A 17,180-nucleotide genomic window follows, 5' to 3' on the forward strand; every position below is an offset into this window, starting at 1 on the left:
AAAAAGAAAACATGAGTAAAAAGCTGCTTTGCAAAAAGTACCAGCTTAGGTGAAAGAAATTAAGGACTGGAGGGAGAATTTTTCAATAGATACTGATTCTAGGCATTAGCATGAAAATTTGTTTTTTAGAGGTGAAGCGGTTCAATATTTTCGAGGTGAAGCGGTTAATAGCAAAGAAAAAAGAATAAACTAAGCTTAAAACTTAGCTGTCAGCGTAGAAAGCATCCAAGCGACATAAACAAAAGTTTTTGAAAACAAACATTGGTCTGGTTTAGCTTTTATTTTAATGGTAAATTCCCTCAGTCTGGTTTAATAAGACTAATTTTTCAGATATGAAAGAATACTTTGTAGGTTAAATTAAACCTATCATGGTTGCCCTCTCAGGGGCAACCTATTAAAGAACGAACTCTAGTCCATGAAGATCCTCCAAAGCTATTGCCGGTGGATAGGGTGTCAATTTGGCGTTTTGGCTGAAGGGACTGTTTTTACAGTGAAAAGTAGCAACATTTTCACCCAACCTTGCCATTGCGGTGATAGCCCCAGGGACTGTATTGCTAAGAAGAGCATCAATCCAGTGTCCAACCAAAGCGTTAACCCTAGCCCATAGTAACCTAAAACTTGAAAACGCGTTTTGAAAAAAAAACAAAAAACGTCAAGTGACGAAGCATCGCAACTTGAATCTGTTGTATGAATGGCATTTGCTATAATAATCAGTGCTAATGGTAAAAGCTTGTCGCAAAAAAATCTAGTGAGAACTTCGAAAAATACCCTAAGACCTCAAAATATTAGCATGACAACTGCACCAATTACTGTCCCCCATCTTGACCAGCGAGGAAAATCACTTTTTCGCAAGTGAAGCAATAACATGTCCCCTTTCATTTATGCTTACCTTCTTCTTTTTAGTTGGCACTAGTGGGGCACAGAAACATCACAGTGAGATTCTTAAGGGCTCATTTGAAAAAATATTGTTATACATAGTCCCTTTTGTAAGTGTTAAAAACGCAATGTTAAAATACATACAATTTTAGACAAATAGTGGTTTTTCCTAAAGAAAATGATTAAACACGCGTATTTTTCAAAAATGTTGCTTCTCTAGAGTCGGCTATTGGGTTCACCGCGGATTAATTGTTGCCCCTTTAGGGCTAAACTGGTAATAGTTAAAAGAGCAAGACAGAAGATTTTCATAGCAGGATTTAATTAAGAGATCCCTCAGTAGTTTCCACAAAAAGCCTCATCTCACCTTTTGAAAAATGAAATGAGAGCCTGAATAATGAAAACAGTACAAACAGTGCAAAAGTCAACACTAACTTGAATTACTTCTAAAAAGGTATTTACTGATAAATTTTGAATTGTTAAAACTTACTTTTGGCTGCAGCCAATACAAATCTCAATAGGTAAAATGCTGTATTTAAATATCTAAGAAGCATGTGAATTTTACACTCTAGCAAAGTTGAATCTAAAATCAGGTAAAAAAGTCATAGTTCGTATTTGAATCAAGGCACCAGTCTTATTCATTATTTTTTATATTTTTTAAACATACCGCTGCTACCACTACTACCACTAACAACTCACCGAAGCACCAAGCCGCCTGAGACCAACACAGCTACGCACGCTCCTCCTCCATCCCAATCTATTCAAAGGCTCCCTCCTCGCACCCTCCCAGGAAGTTCTCATTCCCTTTAAATCTTTCAACGTGACGTCCTCCCACCCCACACGAGGACGATCTGCTTTCCATTCAGCCCTAGACGGTTGGCCGAAAAAGACAATCTTCGGCAATTTTTCATTCTTCATCCACAGAACGTGCCGTAGCCATCTCAACATTTCTTTCATTATAGCCCAAGGAAGTGGGATTTAACCACATTTTTCTTACAGCCTACTGTTTCAAATACGGTTAGTCAGCCGGATACCCAGAACAATCTGTAAGCCATTTCTCTAGAAAACGTCTAGTAAATTTTCATCCGCTTTTTGGAACGCCCATGCTACAGAACCATACTTGACCACTGTCATCACTGTCTTCCAATATTCTAATCTTGGTTTGCAGACTTGTCTTCCTATTCTTCCAGACTTCTTTTTAACTGTGAAAAAAAAATATCCTGAGCCTTGGCTATTCTACTTGTAACATCGTTGCTGCTCCCACCGTCTTTACTAATAATACTACCAAAGTGAGTGAAGCTACTCACGTGATCAATCTTTTTGTCACCTTTCCACCTTCACTTATTACTAGCCGTAGTGAGTTAGTCTTCTTAATGTTAATTTGTTAAACCTACTCTAGCATCCTGAACTCGCAAAGCCTCTAAAAGTTCATTCATTTTGCTCACACTTTCATCTAGGAAGCTTAAATTATCAGCATAGTCTAAGTCCAGGAGAATATTTCCTCCCCATTTGATTTGGTGCTCTCCCATTGCCTTTTGTGTGGTCCTTAAGAAAAAATCCATTAAAATGATCCATATAAATGGGGATCGAACACATACTTTTTTAACTGCTGATTAAATTAAACAAAACCAGCTGCTAATCTAATTTCCTACCTTAACCGCAGCAGTGTTATTCTCGTACATAACACTATTCCCTTTAATGTGTTTGTCTGGTATACCATACAAGGATAAGACCTTTGCTAATCGAATGCTTGATCATAATCAATAAAAATGAAAACTAAATTTGTCAAAGGTGTTCGACGGCTAAGGCACTTCTCATTTATCAAACAGTTCGTAGTAACGAACTGTAGTAAGGAGCGACCCGGCTCAATAGTAACCAAAACTCTAAAAAATGGAATTTTGATACCAATACCTGCATCAAAAGAATCGCATTTTAATGCTGATTTTAAATATATAAGTTTCATCAAGTTTAGTCTTACCCATCAAAAGTTACGAGCCTGAGAAAATTTGCGTTATTTTAGAAAATAGGGGGACACGCCCCCTAGAAGTCATAGAATCTTAACGAAAATCAAACCATCAGATTCAGCATATCAGAGAACCCTACTGTAGAAGTTTCAAGCTCCTATCTACAAAAATGTGGAATTTTGTATTTTTTGCCAGAAGGCAGATCACGGATGCGTGTTTATTTGTTTTTTTGTTTGTTTTTTTTTCCCAGGGGTGATCGTATCGACCCAGCTGTCCTAAAATGTTGCAAGAGGGCTCATTCTAACGGAAGTGAAAAGTTCTAGTGCCCTTTTTAAGTGACCAAAAAAATTGGAGGGCACCTAGGCCCCCTCCCACGCTAATTATTTTACCAAAGTCAACGGGTCAAAATTCTGAGATAGCCATTTTATTCAACGTAGTTGAAAAACCTTATAACTATGTCTTTGGGGACGACTTACTCCCCCACAGTCCCCATGGGAGGGGCAACAAGTTACAAACTTTGACCAATGCTTACATATAGTAATGGTTATTGGGAAGTGTACAGGCGTTTTCAGGAGGATTTTTTTGGTTGGAGAAGGGGTTGAGAAGAGGGGGATATGCTGGGGGAACTTTCCATCGATAGTTTGTCATGGGGGAAGAAAATCTCCATGAAGGGAGCGCAGGATTTACTAGCATTATTTAAAAACACAATGAAAAAATAAATATGAAAAAGTTCTTTCAGCTGGAAGTAAGGAACAGCATTAAAACTTAAAACAAACAGAAATTATTACCCATTTGAGGGGCTCACCTCCTCCTAATACCTCGCTCTTTACGTTAAAGTATTTTTAGTAATTTCAACTATTTATTCTACGGCTTTTGTGATTCTGGGGTCATTCTTAATGAATTGGGACAAAATTTAAGCTTTAGTGTAAAGAGCGAAGATCTGACAAGGGGGCGAACCCCCTCATATATGTAATAAAAATATGAGAATACAAAGGTTCTTTACGTAAGCTAATTTATAAGTTACGTAAATCTTTTACTAATGAAAATATTCGTAAAAAATTAAAAGTTCTAGTTGCCTTTTTAATTGACCAAAAAATCGGAGGACAACTAGGCTTCCTCCCCCGCTCTTTTTTTCTTAAAATCATTCGATCAAAATTATGAGAAAGCCATTTAGCCAAAAAAAACAAAAAATGCAAATTTCGTTTTAATTATTCCTCTGCGGAGAGCCAAAATCAAAACATGTATTGATTCAAAAACGTTCAGAAATTAAATAAAAAAAAACAAATTTTTTTAACTGAAAGTAAGGAGCGACATTAAAACTTAAAACGAACAGAAATTACTTCGTATATGAAAGAGGCTGCTTCCTCATCAACGCCCCGCTCTTGTTCTCTTAAAACTTTGTCTATAGTCTCTAAGTCTAAAAAGTATTATATTACTAAGTAATTTGTCAAACAGTTCGTGGTAACGAACTGTAGTAAGGAGCGACCCGGCTCAATAGTAAACAAAACTCTAAAAAACGGAATTTCGGTGCTAAAAGATATATCAAAAGAATCGGATTTTTATGCTGATTTCAAATATATAAGTTTCATCAAGTTTAGTTATTGTCATCAAAAGTTATGAGCCTGAGAAAATTTGTCTTATTTTGGAAAATAGGGGGTAACACCCCCTAAAAGTCATAGGATCTTAACAAAAATTACACCATCGCATTCAGCGTATCAGAGAACCCTATAGAAACAATTTCAAGGTCCAATCTACAAAAATATGAAATTTCGTATTTTTTGCCAGAAGACAAATCACTGGTGCGTGTTTATTTGTTTTTTTTTTGTTTTTTTTTCCCAGGGGTTATCGTATCGACCAAGTGGTCCTAGAGTGTTGCAAGAGGGCTCATTCTAACGGAAATGAAAAGTTCTAGTGCCCTTTTTAAGTGACCAAAAAAATTGGAGGGCACCTAGGCCCCCTCCCACGCTCATTTTTTTCCCAAAGTCAACAGATCAAAATTTTGAGATAGCCATTTTGTTCCGCATAGTCGAAAACCATAAAAACTATGTCTTCGGGGATGACTTACCCCCCACAGTCCCTGGGGGAGGGGCTGCAAGTTACAAACTTTGACCAATGTTTACATACAGTAATGGTTACTGGGAAGTGTACCGAAGTTATCAGGAGGATTTTTTTGGTTTGGGTGTGGGGTTCAGGGGAGGGGGCTATATAGGAGGATCTTTCCTTGGAGGAATATTTCATGGGGGAAGAGAAATTCAATGAAAAGGGCGCAGGACTTTCTAGCATTACTATAAAAAAAAACAATGAAAATATAAACATGACAAAGTTTTTTCAATTGAAAGTAAGGAGAAGCACTAAAACTTAAAAAGGAACAGAGATTATTACGCATATGAGGAGTTCTAAAAATACTTTAGCATAAAGAGCGAGGTATTTAGGAGGAGATAAACACTTCACTCTTTATGCTAAATTTTTTTTAAATAATTTCAACTATTTATTCTACGGCCTTTCTGATTCAGGGGTCATTCTTAAAGAATTGGGAGAAAACAAGATTTAGTATGAAGAGCGAGGTATTAACGAGGGGACCAACCCCGTCATATATATAATCAAAAATATAAGAATATAAAAGTTTGTTACGTAAGTTAATTCTTAAGTTACGTATTTTTTTTACTAATAAAAACGTTCGTTAAAAATAAAAGATCTAGTTGCCTTTTTAAGTAACCGAAAAATTGGAGGGCAACAAGACATCCTTCCCCACCCCTTATTTCTCAAAATCGCCTGAACAAAGCTAAGAGAAAGCCATTTAGCCAAAAAAAAAATTAATATGCAAATTTCATTTTAATAATTTATGTACGGAGAGCCAAAATCAGTCGTGCATTAATTAAAAAACTTTCAGAAATTAAATAAAAAAACAAGTTTTTTTAAATGAAAGTAAGGAGCGACATTAAAACTTAAAACGAACAGAAATTACTCCGTATATGAAAGGGGCTTTTCCTCCTCGACACCCCGCTCCTTGCGCTAAAGTTTGATCCTTTCTCGCAACTCCATGGTTTAAAACAATAAAAAACTTTAGCGTAAAGAGCGGGGTGTCGAGGAGGAAAAGCCCCTTTCATATACGGAGTAATTTCTGTTCGTTTTAAGTTTTAATGTCGCTCCTTACTTTCATTTAAAAAAACTTGTTTTTTTATTTAATTACCTATAGAGACCAGACCAATGCCTCGATAATTACGACACTCAGTCTCATCGCCTTTCTTATACAGTGGTTTAATTAAGGTTTTCCTCAGATCTTTAGGTACTTTCTCTTTTTCAAAAATCATATTTGTAATCTTCAGTACCTTATTTCTAACCTCAGATCCATCATATTTAAGAAACAATTTTATCACGCTATCATTACCTGGATGGTTATTTTTTTAATCCTTTTAGTACTGTCGCTAGTTTTTCGCCACAAAACAAATCTTCTTTCACTTCCAAGATATCATAAAATTTTTCATTTTCCTCAATGTCTTTTCCTGCAACTGTATCTCGTTTTAGCACATTCTCAAAATGTTCTGCCCGTCTCTCTTTAACTCTTCCTTATCACTAATTCTAGCCCCGTTCCTATCTTTGTCTGGGATAGGTCCTGATTGACTACTCCCTCTCAATTTATTAGCATGCCAGTACAATATTTTTAACATTATACCGTTTAGCTGCATCTTCCAGATCCTCGGCAATTTTACCCATCGCCTTCACTTCACACCTCCTTGGTTCATATTTAAATGCTTTCTCCAATTTCTTGACATTTTTTTTTGCTTTCATATGATCTTTCACTCAGATAATTTTTGTACAAACTCCTTCTCCTTTCTATTCCTGGCTGAACAATCTTCTCTAAGGCACCATCAGCAACTTCACAAATTGTTTTTCGAAAATGATTCCAACTACCTTTCACATTGTCAATTTTTAAACTCTCAGGTTTAGTATTCATCTGTTTTTGGAAAGTTTCTCTCAAATTCCAATCCTGGAGTCTACCAGTATCATAACTTCCCAGGAGGTAGTTGCCCTTCCGAAACTTCAGCTTTATATTAACCCTAAGCACTAGTAGAAGGTGATCTTTACTTTAAACATCAATAACAGCACTCTTATATTCCCTAGTATCTTGTATCGATCCTCCAAGTCTTTGGTTTACCATAACATAATCTACAAGGTTTGCTGTCTTACCATCACATGAATGCCATAATGACTTATGGGCCATTTATGACCAAACACTGTATAGGTTATAACTAGATTGTTATACCTACAAAATTGCAAGATTCTGTTACTGTTTTCTTTTGCTACACAAAATTTACCTAGGCTATGATACTTTCTGTCTCTATTTCTACTAACCAGGGCGTTAAAGTCTCCTAGTAAAAGCACCATATTTCTACCTGGGACCCTGTCTGTTTGCTTCTGCAACTGTAAGCGAAATTTATCTGAGTCACTAGTATCTCTGTTCATCGGTTCAACAGAGGCATATACTACTATAACTGCTAGCCTGACCTTTTTAGTAATAAGATTAAATAAAAAAAACGAGTTTTTTTAACTGAAAGTAAGGAGCGACATTAAAACTTAAAACGCACAGAAATTACTTCGTATATGAAAGAGGCTGCTTCCTCATCAACGCCCCGCTCTTTACGCTAAGGTTTGACTCTTTCTCTCAATTCTTCTTTTTAAAACAGTAAAAAACTTTAGCGTAAAGAGCGGGGAGTTGATGAGGAAGCAGCCTCTTTCATATACGAAGTAATTTCTGTGCGTTTTAAGTTTTAATGTCGCTCCTTACTTTCAGTTAAAAAAACTCGTTTTTTTATTTAATTTCTGAACGTTTTTGAATCAATGCATGTTTTGATTTTGGCTCTCCGCAGAGGAATAATCAAAACGAAATTTGCATATTTTTTTTTTTTGGGGGGGGGGCTAAATGGCTTTCTCATAATTTTGATCGAATGATTTTGAGAAAAAAAGAGCGGGGGCGAAGCCTAGTTGCCCTCCGATTTTTTGGTTAATTAAAAAGGCAACTAGAACTTTTAATTTTTTACGAATCTTTTTATTGGTAAAAGATTTACGTAACTTATAAATTAGCTTACGTAAAGAACTTTTGTATTCTCATGTTTTTATTACATATATGAGAGGATTCGCCCCATCGTCAGTACCTCGCTCTTTACACTAAAGCTTAAATTTTATCCCAATTCATTAAGAATGACCCCTGAATCACAAAAGCCGTAGAATAAATAGTTGAAATTTCTAAAAATACTTTAGTGTAAAGAGCTAGGTATCATAAGGAGGTGAGCCCCTTATATGGGTAATAATTTCTGTTTGTTTTAAGTTTTATTGCTGTTCCTTACTTCCAGCTGAAAAAGCTTTTTCACATTTATTTTTTAATTTTTTTTAAAATAATGCTAGTAAATCCTGATCTCCCTTCATGGAAGTTTTCTTCTCCCATGACAAATTCTCGATGGAAACTTCCCCCAGCATATTCGCCTCTTCTCAACCCCTCCCCCAACCAAAAAATCCTCCTGAAAACGCCTGTATACTTCCCAATAACCAATACTATATGTAAGCACAGGTCAAAGTTTGTAACTTGTTGCCCCTCCCACGGGGACTGTGGGGGAGTAAGTCGTCCCCAAAGACATACTTATAAGGTTTTTCGACTACGCTAAATAAAATGGCTATCTCAGAATTTTGATCCGTTGACTTTGGGAAAATAATTAGCGTGGGAGGGGGCCTAGGTGCCCTCCAATTTTTTTGGTCACTTAAAAAGGGCACTAGAACTTTTCATTTCCGTTAGAATGAGCCCTCTTGCAACATTCTAGGACAACTGGGTCGATACGATCACCCCTGGGAAAAAAAAAAAAAAAAAAAAAAAAAACAAAAAAACAAATAAACACGCATCCGTGATCTGCCTTCTGGCAAAAAATGCAAAATTCCACATTTTTGTAGATAGGAGCTCGAAACTTCTACAATAGGGTTCTCTGATACGCTGAATCTGATGGTGTGATTTTCGTTAAGATTCTATGACTTTTAGGGGGTGTTTCCCCCTATTTTCTAAAATAACGCAAATTTTCTCAGGCTCGTAACTTTTGATGGGTAAGACTAAACTTGATGAAACTTATATATTTAAAATCAGCATTAAAATACAATTCTTTTGATATAGCTACTGGTATCAAAATTCCATATTTTAGAGTTTTGGTTACTATTGAGCCGGGTCGCTCCTTACTACAGTTCGTTACCACGAACTGTTTGATGAGCAATTATCATTCTATTATTTCTATTATTAATACCATTCCAGCCTAAACAAGACTTAGCAGCCTCCTTATTCGTCATGAGACCTACTCCCTGTCTATGTACCTCATCCTTCCTGCCTGAGTAAACAAATTTTATATCACCTAATTTCATGCTACCTACCCCTGGGATATGAGTTTCTAAAACTCGTCAATAAGTTTAGTTCGAATCGTCTGAATTCGTCAGTCTAAATGTCAATACGATAGTCATTTTTGACAGTTCCAAGCCTATTACCCCCGACTCATTACATATTCATGCCTATAAATATTTTGTTACTACGGGGAGGCAACCCATGGTAGATAAATTGGCTAAAAAGAGGTTTTTCAGCCCGAAAACGCCCGTCAAAACAGACCAAGCTCAGAAGAATTATCCATAACTTTCACAGTTCAAAATTCTTGGGGATTACATTGCTCCTGCTTCCAATAGGTCTTCTAATAAAACACAAAAATTCGCAGCCTAGATCTAACACAGAACTGAGTAAGGCGCTTAAAGCAACTTAATTTGCATTGTGGCACGATCTACTTCGTAACTTCTAATCTTCATTTAACTAAATCTACAATACAACTTTAGAAACCCTTTAACTTTAGAAACACTAAAAATAGAATACAATCGTAAAAGAGTCCTAGAATTGATAATATGTAGCAACTTATCAACTTCATCCAATCGACCGCTTAATTTTAAGTTTTATCGTCTTGAAAGAAGTTGTAAAGTGACCATTAAGTGCTACTTACATCTATAGTTAACGTTGATGTACATCCTATTGGAGACTTAAAAAAAAAATCTGACAAACTTTCGTAACAAATGAGATAAATATTGAATTTATAACTGTTCTTTTTAACCTTTTCAGGCTATAATTCTGCTTGGGATATTATGCGAATTGAATTTCATACACCGCGTCATTCTTTCAATCTTGATGTATCCTCGTTACATAGCTTCCTGTTTTTGTCTAGAACATACAGAACAATAGAAAACAGGTATCAGCAGGTTTAAAAGTCACATTTAGAGCTAGTAATTTCTCACCTTTATGCACAATAGTTCTCTGTCTACATTTTGGGGAAAATATTTTTGAAGCACGGTTCTAACAAAATTTTGCGTTAATTTTGTTTATCTTACTTTAAAATCAGCTCATCTTAAAAATACTATACTATAACTATAATATAAGCTTTCATATACTATAAGCTTTCATTCATCGGCAAAAAAAAAAAAAAAAAAAAAAAGGCCGCAATGGCCTGTAAGCATAGCTGCCATCAAATACGATCCATTTCTTTAAAATATTTCACTTGCCATCAAAAAAAAATAAATTAGATAAATAAACTTCAAAAAAAGAAATTAAAACCCAAAAAAAACAAAAACTAATGATCAATTTAACAAAACGGGGGAGATACCCTTCTCTCAATCTAAAATGCTCAACACTACTAATTATTCAGAAGAATTGTTCAGAAATTTGATACTAATAGATAAATCAAAAGAATCGGATTTTTATGCTGATTTTAAATATATAAGTTTCATCAAATTTAGTCTTACTCTTCAAAAGTTACAGACCTGAGAAAATTTGCCTTATTTTGGAAAATAAGGGGAAACACCCCACCCCCTTAAAGTAATATAATCTTAACGAAAACCACACCATCGCATTCTGCGTATCGGAAAAACCTACTGTATAAAGTTTCAAGCTCCTATTTACTAAAATGTGGAACTTCGTATTCTTTGCCAGAAGACCGATCACGGGTGCGTATTTATTGTTTGTTTGTTTGTTTTTTCGAGGGGTGATCGTATCAACCAAGTGGTCCTAAAATATCATAACAGGGCTCATTATAATGGAAATTAAAAGTTCTAGTGCCCTTTTTAAGTGACCAAAAAAATTGGCGGGCACCTAGGCCCCCTCCGACGCTCATTTTTCCCCAAAGTCAACGGATCAAAATTTTGAGATAGCAATTTTGTTCAGCATAGTTGAAAAATATAATACCTATGTCTTTGGGGCTAACTTACTCCCCACAGTCCCCGGGAGAGGGGCTGCAAGTTACAAACTTTGACCAGTGTTTAAGTAACGAACTGTAGTAAGGAGCGACCCGGCCCAATAGTAACTAAAACTCTAAAAACTGGAATTTTGATACCAATAGCTACATCAAAAGAATTGCATTTTAATGCTGATTTTAAACATATAAGTCTTATCAAGTTTGGTCTTACCCATCAAAAGTTACGAGCCTGAGAAAATTTGTCTTATTTTAGAAAATAGGGGGAAACACCCCCTAAAAGTCATTGAATCTTAACAAAAATCACACCATCAGATTCAGCGTATCAGAGAACCCTATTGTACAAGTTTCAAGCTCCTATCTAAAAAATGTGGAATTTTGTATTTTTTGCCAGAAGGCTGATCACGGATGCGTGTTTATTTGTTTGTTGTTTTTTTTTTGTTGTTTTTTTCCAGGGGTGATCGTATCGACCCAGCGGTCCTAGAATCTTGCGAGAGGGCTCATTCTAACGGAAATGAAAAGTTCTAGTGCTCTTTTTAAGTAACCAAAAAAATTGGAGGGCACCTAGGCCCCCTCCCAAGCTAATTATTTTCCCAAAGTCAACAGATCAAAATTCTGAGATAGGCACTTTATTCAACGTAGTCGAAAAACCTTATAACTATCTATTTGGGGACAACTTACTCCCTCACAGTCCCCGTGGGAGGGGCTAAAAATTACAAACATTGACCGGTGCTTACATATAGTAATGGGTATTGGGAAGTGTACAGACGTTTTCAGGGTTCTTTTTTGGCTGGGGGAGGGGTTGAGAAGAGGGGGATATGTTGGTGGAACTTCCGATCGAGGAATTTGTCATGGGGGAAGAAAATTTCCATGAAGGGAGTGCAGGATTTTCTAGCATTATTTAAGAAACAATGAAAAAATAAATATGAAATTTTTTTTCAACTGGAAGTAAGGAGCAGCATTACAAATTATTACGCATAAGAGGGGCTCACCTCCTCCCAATACCTCATTCTTTATGCTAAAGTATTTTTAGTAATTTCAACTATTTGTTCTACGGCTTCTGTGATTCAGGGGTCATTCTTAATGAATTGGGACAAAATTTAAGCTTTAGTGTAAAGAGCGAGGTACTGACGAGGGGGTGAACCCCCTTATATATGTAATAAAAACATGAGAACACAAAGTTCGTTTCGTAAGCTAATTTATAAGTTACGTATATCTTTTACTAAAAGAAAAATTTGTAAAAAATTAAAAGTTCTAGTTTCCTTTTTAAGTAACCAAAAACTAAGAGGGCAACTAGGCTTCCTCCCTCGCTCCTTTTTTCTCAGAATCATTCGATCAAAACAATGAGAAAGCCATTTAGCCAAAAAAAAAAAAAACTGCAAATTTTGTTTTAATTATTCCTCTGCGGAGAGCCAAAATCAAACCAAGCATTGATTAAAAAACGTTCAGAAATTAAATAAAAAACCATTTTTCTTTAACTGAAAGTAAGGAGCGACATTAAAACTTAAAACGAACAGAAATTACTTCGTATATGAAAGGGGCTACTTCCTCATCAACGCCCCGCTCTTTACGCTAAAGGTTTTTACTGTTTCAAAAAGTAGAGTTGAGAGAAAGAGTCAAAATTTAGCGTAAAGAATGGGGCGTTGATGAGGAAGCAGCCCCTTTCATATACGACGTAATTTCTGTTCGTTTTAAGTTTTAATGTCGCTCCTTACTTTCAGTTAGAAAAAACTTGTTTTTTTATTTAATTACATACAGTAATGGTTATTGGGAAGTGTACAGACGTTTTCAGGGGATTGTTTGGCGGGGGGTTGAGAGAGGGAGCTGCATGGGAGGATTTTCACATGGAGAAATTTATCATGGGGGAAGAGAAATTCCATGAAGGATTTTCTACCATTATTTAAAAAAAAAACAATGAAAAAATAATTATGAAAAAAATTTCAACTGCAAGTAAGGAGCAGCATTAAAACTTAAAACGAACCGAGATTATTACACATATGAGAGGTTCATCTCCTCCTAAGTACCTCGATCTTTACACTAAAGTTTTTTTTAGTAATTTAAACTATTTATTCTACAGCCTTTGTGATTCAGGGGTAATTCTTAAAGAATTGGGAGAAAATTAAAGCTTTAGCTTTAACCCCCTCATATAAATAATAAAAATATACGAATATAGAAGTTCGTTAAGTAAGTTAATTCGTAAGTTACGTATATTTTTTACTAATAAAAAGTTCGTTAATAATTAAAAAATCCAGTTGCCTTTTAAGGAGCCGTAAAATTGGAGGGCAACTAGGCCTCCTCCCCCACCCCTTTTTCTCAAAATAGTCCGATCAGAACTAAGAGAAAGCCATTTAGCAAAAAAAAATTAATACGGAAATTTCGTTTTAATTACGGTGGGTCCAAATCAAATATGCATTAATTCAAAAACATTTAGAGATTAAATTAAAAAAAAAACAAGTTTGTTTTTAACTGAAAGTGAGGTGTGACGTTAAAGCCTAAGAAGAACAAAATTTACTCCATGTATGAAAGGAGCTGTTCCCTCCTCAACGCCCTGCTCATTACGCTTAATTTTTTTAAACAAGTAGGAAAAACGCATACTCTATTGTGGGTATTAAATAAAAAGCAAGATTTTTTAACTGAAAGTAAGGAGCGACATTAAAACTTAAAACTATCAGAAATCACTCCGTGTATGAAAGGGGCTGTTCCCTCCTCAACGCCCTGCTCATTACGCTTAATTTTTTTACTGTTTTAAAAAGTAGAGTTGAGAGAAAGAGTCCATCTTTAGCGTAAAGTGCGGGGCGTTGAGGAGGGAACAGTCCCTTTCATACACGGAGTGATTTCTGATAGTTTTAAGTTTTAATGTCGCTCCTTACTTTCATTTAAAAATTCTTGCTTTTTATTTAATACCCACAATAGAGTATGCGTTTTTCTTACTTGTTTTAGGGTAAGCCAATACCTTCTTCCTTTAAAGTTGAAGTAGTAAATAGATTTCATGACCAGAAAACTATTTAGGCTATATTTGTGTTCATCAGATGTAGTTTAGTTCTTCTTTAGGAACGAGAGGTAAATGCCTGAATTTCCAAAGGCGAGACGAAAAGCTCAAAAACCTCAATCTAAATTATTTTTCAAAAAAAATCTGTCTCTTTTGCAGAATATTTCATAGGTTTTCAGCCCTCACGCTCCTTCTTTTAATTCTGCTAAATAAAAGCTCCCCATTGCAAAGCCAATACAAATGTGTTTTAAGAGTCAATGTCTCCTGTCAATCCTAAATTATTTTTTTGAAGTAAAATGCTAATAGCCACAATTTAAATATGTGGCAAAAAATCATGCCTGCAGCAAAATAAAGAACGAATGATGGCCCAGAGTAACCAAAAATTGTAACCAAATTGTAACCAAAGTAACCTAAAAAAATGTGCTTTAATAAACAATGGCTATTGGAAAAAAAATACCGTTTGTATCTGATGCAGGAATGGTAGTTATCATTTCGATTAGTCTTAATCGTAAAATGTTATTTTGAAAACAAATCCAGATAATTTTTTTTGAAATAGCCAGAAACTCCTAAAAACGGCATTGGACCGAAAGAAAAAGTACACCATTTGAATCGCCCAATATAGAAAAAACCACGACCCATAGCAGCCAAAAATAAAAATAAAATCTTTCTAATGAAAACTGGCTGTTCAGAAAAATTGCCATTTGCAGTTGATTCAGGAATGGCAATTATTATCTTGATAAATCTTAATTGTAAAATGTCTTTTCGAAACTAAAATCATGGAAATTTAAAAAAATAGCCGGAAAATTCTAAAAATGGCGTCAAGTCAAAACAGAAAATACATCATTGGAATTTTCATGGTCAAAACCCTGATGCAAGAGATTTACAGCTCCCTGGCATAACAAAGAAAGTGACTTTTTTCGCATGAGTAGTACTGATTAGCCTTCGTTTTTTACTTTTTTCCTCCACTGGTAGTAGGGCACTGGAACATCAGAAAGATACTTAAGGGCTCACTTTAAAGAAAATTACTATATCTATTGCCTTTTGTAATTAATATAACATAGTGCTAAAACAATAATACAACTATTTACGAAAACTGCATCTCCATATACAAGAAGATGTTATATTGGGAATGATGTTAGATTTGAGTTACTCTGCTGTCTGGTTCTCTTGGGTTCGTTCTTTGGTATATCTAGCTAAGAAAATTCTGAAGACATTTTCCTGTGTCTTGTTGTGACTATAAGTAGCAACGACTGGCCAGTGTGAATAATGATGATCATAAATAAAATGAAGACTAGTATGAATAAACATGCATGGCAGCACTGAATTAGAATACGACCAATTTATTATCCCTACTATTTCCGGGTACAAATGTAAGGCAACGGATTCATAGTAGTCACAATGGAACCTGAATTCAGGCCGAAATAAAATTTAGTTTACGGCAAATACAGTTACGTGCCGCAAGCGACGCTAAAATTTTTTGGGGGCACGATGCCGAAAAATAATTTGTGGCACGCCATCAATTGATTGGAGTTTGTTCTATTTTTATTTTTTTCTACTTTTAAAAAGTTTTGAAAACTAAATTGGTATCAGTTTTAACCAGAATTCGGTCCAAAATTCCTTTTTAGCTTCATTACCAGTACCGAACCTCAGACAAAATAAGGACAATGTATCAAACTTAAATTCTGAAAAACATTTTTTTAACCCACACAATCGTCAGAGAGACCTTAAACTACTTGATATTTGCATTAATCTGAAAAAAATGGGCAATTTAAAATGTAATTTAAATCAAGCCTCCAAAAAAAATTTAAATTTAAATGCACGTGCTCCACCACGGAAGAGGAAAGACCGAGCGTTTATCCGATAACTGGAAAGTGAGAATATTCAGAGATTTAGAGAAGTAATAATTGTAGTCTCTTTGAAAACAGTTTTTGAACAGACAGATCCATCTATAGCTTTTGAAAAGTTTAACACTATAGTGGCAGATATTTATAATTCTACATATCCTGTGAAACAACTACGATCTAAACGAATGAATCCAATAAAACCATGGATGGACCAAGAACTCCTTACAATGATAAATTTAAGAAATGAAATGTACTCAGATTATGTGGGATTTTCGAGTATGAGAGGCGGAATTATTTCACTGACCAGAGAAATAAAACTAATTCATTAAAAAGAAAGAAAGTAAAAACATTCTACAGAACAAAGTTTGAAGAGAAAGCAGGTGATCCGAAAAGTAAGTGGGACATAATTAATGGAATGACAAAAGGAGAAAGAAAGCCAAAGGAATATATTCTTGAAGTCAATGGTAAAGTGATAAGTGACCTGGAGAAAGTAAGTGAGAATTTTGCAAATCATTTTGCAGCAGCTGGTGAAAGAATTCATACTGAAATATCGTCTGATACTTCTGTGCCAACGCAAACTTTTGTGGAAGACCGTGGTGATGGACGTGAAATGATACTTGAACCTTGTAGTGGGTTAGAAGTGAAAAAACGTGATAAGCTCAATTCGTTCTAATATTGCAGGTATTGATGGCCTTAACCTCAAAACCTTTAAAGTGGCAGCAAATTATCTTCTTCTTTGTATTGTTTTTCTTATTAACCTTCCAATGGAGCACGGAGATTTCCCTCATTCACTGAAAATAGCGATAATAATACTGCTACCAAAAACTGCCATTCTAAAGGATCTTTCCAACTGGAGACCCATCTCAGTACTACCGCTCCTTCCGAAGATTTATGAAAAAATGATTCATAAACGGTTATATGATCGCCTTACAAATAATGGATTTTTAGCTGTAGCACAGTTTGGCTTTCGCAAAAACCACAAAACGGTTCATGTTGTGCAACATTTGATAAATGCTGTGAATGATGCTCTTGAAAATGGACTATATGTTTTATCTATTTTTATTGATTTTAAAAAAAATTTTGATACAGTGGTTTTTAGTATAGTTTTAAATAGGTTGAGCGGTCTTGGATAATGCGGTGTGCCACAAGGTTCGGTTTTAGGTCACTTACTGTATTTGATTTATGTTGATTCTATGAGGTTTTATGCATTAGGACTTTTGAAATCATTTGCGGATGAGACTGTTATTTTAGTTACTCG

The 17,180-nt window shown here is 35.2% G+C and overlaps 1 protein-coding gene across 2 annotated transcripts in view; it reads right to left on the bottom strand.

Moving 5' to 3' along the window:
• Positions 1–17,180, bottom strand: part of LOC136027043 (zwei Ig domain protein zig-8-like) — a 170,214-nt gene that overhangs the window by 54,921 nt on the left and 98,113 nt on the right. The window lies entirely within an intron of this gene.

This window comes from Artemia franciscana, chromosome 5 (genome assembly GCF_032884065.1).
Source record: "Artemia franciscana chromosome 5, ASM3288406v1, whole genome shotgun sequence".
NCBI lineage: Eukaryota > Metazoa > Arthropoda > Branchiopoda > Anostraca > Artemiidae > Artemia > Artemia franciscana.